The sequence below is a fragment of the Pyrus communis genome, chromosome 16 (genome assembly GCF_041283825.1).
Source record: "Pyrus communis isolate YQ-2024b chromosome 16, ASM4128382v1, whole genome shotgun sequence".
Classification (NCBI taxonomy): domain Eukaryota; kingdom Viridiplantae; phylum Streptophyta; class Magnoliopsida; order Rosales; family Rosaceae; genus Pyrus; species Pyrus communis.
Window position 1 is genome coordinate 6702121 of NC_142580.1, and position 4674 is coordinate 6706794.

The following is a 4674-nucleotide window of genomic DNA, read 5'->3' on the forward strand; positions in this document are numbered from 1 at the left end:
CCTGTGGCCCAACTTAGTAGTGCTGCTATTGCCTTCTTCTTTAGCATGTACTTGTCTTATAATTTTCTGTTTCAGTTCATTCTTCCAAGTCATCTTAATTCGCCCCTTCCGTGTTTGAAATCATTTCCTTAATATTGAACCTATCGAGTTAGAGAAAGAAAAAAAACCCATTACACAAATCATTAGAGTAATGAGCAGGTTAACAAAAGAACATGAGAAAAGAGAGACGCAGACTACAGAGAGGACACGATAGAACTTTGGAACAATGTTTATGGCTTTGACATGAGCTGCATCAAGAAGCAAGCCATGATGGAGCCCCTTGCGGACACCGTTGACCAAAACCAAATTTTTACAAACAGTCAGCTACTCAAGACAATGGATATATCTTAAGATGACTCCAGGAGATGCTTCCTTCACAGTCCCTTTCAAGCTTGTCGCTGAACGTGATGATTTCATTCAGGCTCTTGTAGCCTATTTTGGTCTGTCGTTTACGAAGTGTCAATAAATTGATGGGCTTCTCCACAGGGCCAAGATCACGGTCTACTCACTGGAAGCAAACAGTCCTGTACCTGGAAGATGTGCTAACAGTATGTCAAGGAGAGTCAATTATCGGAACCATGACTGTGGCGCAAAACAAAAAGAATCCCCGTGATATTGACATAATGCTCAAGTAATCGCTAAATGGTCGACGATGCAGAGTCTTGAGGGTTCAATGCTACAAAATGCACTAAGTTCCGTTTTGTTATTGTTCCATCAAGAAAGCAATCCACAAGTGCAAGAAACTCAGTGTTCTGGACTGTTGCCTCTCATTAGATGTGTGCTAGGAGGCAGGCATTGTAACGCCATAATTTGTTGCCTCTATTTACAAATAATTATTCATTTCTTAAAATTGTAACGTCAAAATTTTGATGCTAAAAGGTTTTGAATTGATCTATTAAAAAAAAAAAAAAAGAACATGAGAGAGGTAAAAACTAACGCAACAAAAAGATGTATCTATGTTTAGACCTGTAAAATAAAAATATATTGCATTCATCAATAACCTTGAAGAGCACAAAAAAGAAGACGAAACATGTATTTCAATTGCAATTCTATGTTAAGGGTGATCACTGGAGCAATCAGAAGAACCCACTCATCATTCCCATCTGATACAAACTAGACTTTCCAAGTAGCATGAACCTAACCTTGACATGATAGTATGAACAAATTCATGAAAACAAAGCTGAAGCGGCACATTAGAAAGTTAGAGAAAAGGGTCTTTCCGAAAAAACCCTAGACTCCCTTTTCCAGAAAGCCAAATCGACCCAATTGCATAGACTGTGAAGTGATTTGCACCTTGAAAAATATAATCACCATAAACCATCTAAAGCCTTTTCTGTCAACGACACAAAACAAATATTATCTGTGTATAGACAGGAAAGAAATTTCAAACACTGCATATAGTTATAAGTTTGGATAGCGTATAATGCGAGATCAAATCTTCTGCACCAAAATGTGTGTGGCATTTGGGTGGCACCAATTATTGTTTGACATATTAAATTTATACAATAAAGTTAAGATTTTTTTAGACACATATCAATCAATGACTGGGACTACAGAGAGGCTACACCCATATTAATTGCAAAAGATTTGATCTCCTATAACACAATTGGCATAGAAATTAAATTTATAGCTTGACTCAAGATCTAACTAATTTTAGACCCCATATTATTTAAGGCATGAAATAGAACTAATATAGTTTGGAATCTGATTCGGGCCAACTAATTTACTATTAATGTTCGACAAATTGTAAAACTTGCAAAACTCATGCATGAGACGATTCGTTGAACCAACCTTATACAGATATGCAATTATTACAAAAATATTTTCAGCTTCATCCAACCTTACCAAGACCTATAGTTATTGAAAACAATTCTCAATTTCAACTATATATACTCGTAGATTTAGAGAAGCATAGCAATTCATAAATTAACTTTTGCACCGCACTACACAAGCGCACAACAATTATAATCATTTTTCTCTAGTATCAAGCTGGTTTTCCTTGTTGCTTTATTGGTCGCATCTGTTAGTAAAATACTTTGCTCGAATAATTTTTTTTCACTCATTAACTTTTTTATCATATTTCCCTGGTCGACTTTTCTCTTTAAAATTGTGCAACTTGTCACATATATTGTATTATGCATATGATATTTCTAATTAATAATTAAGGAAATATTTGTGGTAGGTGTGCAACTTGGAGTCGAAGCAGTGAATCTTTGGCAACCTGATCTCTGCACAACACCTAAAGATTGCGATAACCCCGCCAAATGTAAATACAGCACGGCTGGTCTCTGTGTTTGTCCCAAGGAAGTGGTGAAACTAACGTCTGCAGCCCATCTCCATACTCGGAAGAGCATAAGGAAACTCCGGAATCAAAAGTTTTTAATTCTCACATCATATAAACTATTTGTGCGGTCCTATTAAACCACACAGGTTACAAATGTGAGGACTATTTGAATAAATAATAAATAACACCAACTTATTTATAGTTGCTGCACAGTCTTGAGGGTTCAATGCTACAAAATGCACTAAGTTCCGTTTTGTACGTAATTGTTCCATCAAGAAAGCAATTCACAATTCCTATACCAATATTATAAAACATTATTTCAAAAATATGAGGTGGCATAGAGTCCATGAAGAGTCCCACCTTGAGAGAGTTTCCTTAGCATTTCTCTTTTTAAACTTCCTCTACCCCTTTTTCCGTAAGCCTCCGTCTCATAGTCGCATTTTCTAACAGGAGCATTTGTAGGTCTTCGGTTTACATGTTCAATTAAACCACCTTAACCGATTTTCTCTCATCTTATCTTCAATTGCAGTCACTATTACTTTATCTCGGATATTCTCGTTCTTTAACAGGAGCATGATTGGAGTTTATTTTTTTTTAATCCTCTTTAAACTCTAATTAGGAACTCATTTAGGTTTTTCGAACTCATATTTCACTGCATTTTCATTGTATTTAATTATGAGTATGCATTAAATATGATATTGAATTGCATGAATTATTTCTTAACTATTATGACTTTAAATTACTGATAAACAATAAGGTTGATATTTAATTTAAGCAATTAATCAAATTGAGATTTTATCTAAGAAGAATACACCTTTTGAAGCTGTCATTTTATGCAAGGGATAAACCATCTTTTTTCATAAATGATCTTCTTAACATTTTTCATAAATCAAATGTTTTGGACGCTTTATATTGTGTTGGGCACTCACAACAAAATCTACCATCAACACCCCCTTAAAAAAAATTAAACAAATCACACCTTACATATACAACAAAATATTGTGTTGGGAAGATTCAATAAAAAATATAGTGTTGGGACGCTTTATATTGTGGTTGGGAATAAAGAAATATGACGTGAAAGTTGAAACCTTTTACATATACACCAAATGCTATATGGCTGACTTGAATGCTCCGATTTGTGATTGTGTATACTTATTAGTGTTTTTTTTTTTTTTTTTTTTTTTTTTTTTTTGTGTTATCTGTGAAGGAAATCCTTCATCTGTTGGCCGTACTGTAGAAAACAAAGAAGTTCCCATTTGCTGGTCTTGAAGACGGTGGAGATCAAAGGGGGAAGAATTTTTTTTTTGTTATCACCTCTCACACACTACTCTCAATTTTTAGTCATCGGAATGAATTATAGAATATCAAAGGAAAGAAATTAACAAAAGTCTGTGGAAGGCAAAAAGGTGTATAGATACTAGATAGCTAGCCCGTACCATCCTTACCTATATAGCAAAGAGTAAGTGCAAGCTCAATTGAGAATACAAAGTATTCTCCCCTTCTCCATGCCACAACCACAATACTACTCCCCAAATTAAAAGTAAAAGATACGGTAAATTCATGAGACTAGTAACACACAATCTATTTTCTTTTCTTTTTTCTCACTCTTTGATCCTCAATTGAGGAATTTTGGTATTGTTATCTATACAAGTGTACGTATCAACAAGCAGCCAGTATGCTCAAACATACCACATCGGGATGTAAGTTGCCCGCCGGACCAGAACAAATTGGAAAAATAGAAATACAACAGGCGTGTGTGCTGGACTCTTGTCTTCCGGCGGTCGTTGATTGCAACTATGGTAGAGTATGGATGAGGCTGACAATGAAATGATGTTGATTTGGAAATTCGGGAGTGTGGCGGCCTTAGTTTGGTTTCCGTACGTAGTTACCAGTTACATCTCAGATCGGATTTCTTTCGTTCAGTGTTAAAACTCAGTAACCCCCACAACTACTGAATAAGCTCGTTTCTTCCTTTACGAGCAAGAAATCGTTCCCTGGCTGCCTGTATTATACTCTCACGATCATCTAGAACTACTACAACAACATCCTCTCTCTTTGGCAAACCGGAAAGATTTCCCTCCGGTTGCTCTTCCATACGACCGATCCCGCCACCGCATAAAAGGTTAAAGGTTCAATCTCCGCAATGTTCATAGACGACCTTGAATTAGAAACAAGACATTTTCTACTTATAAGTTATAATGGTGTTCCTACGTAAACTGGCTTTACTTCAGCTTCTTGATATCTAGATTATTTACTTTGTCCAAAATGGTGTGACCCAAGCAATATTTACGGCACATACAGTGCGCAGGAAAGGGCGGGTCGTTGCAATGAGTTCATCGTACACCAGTCAG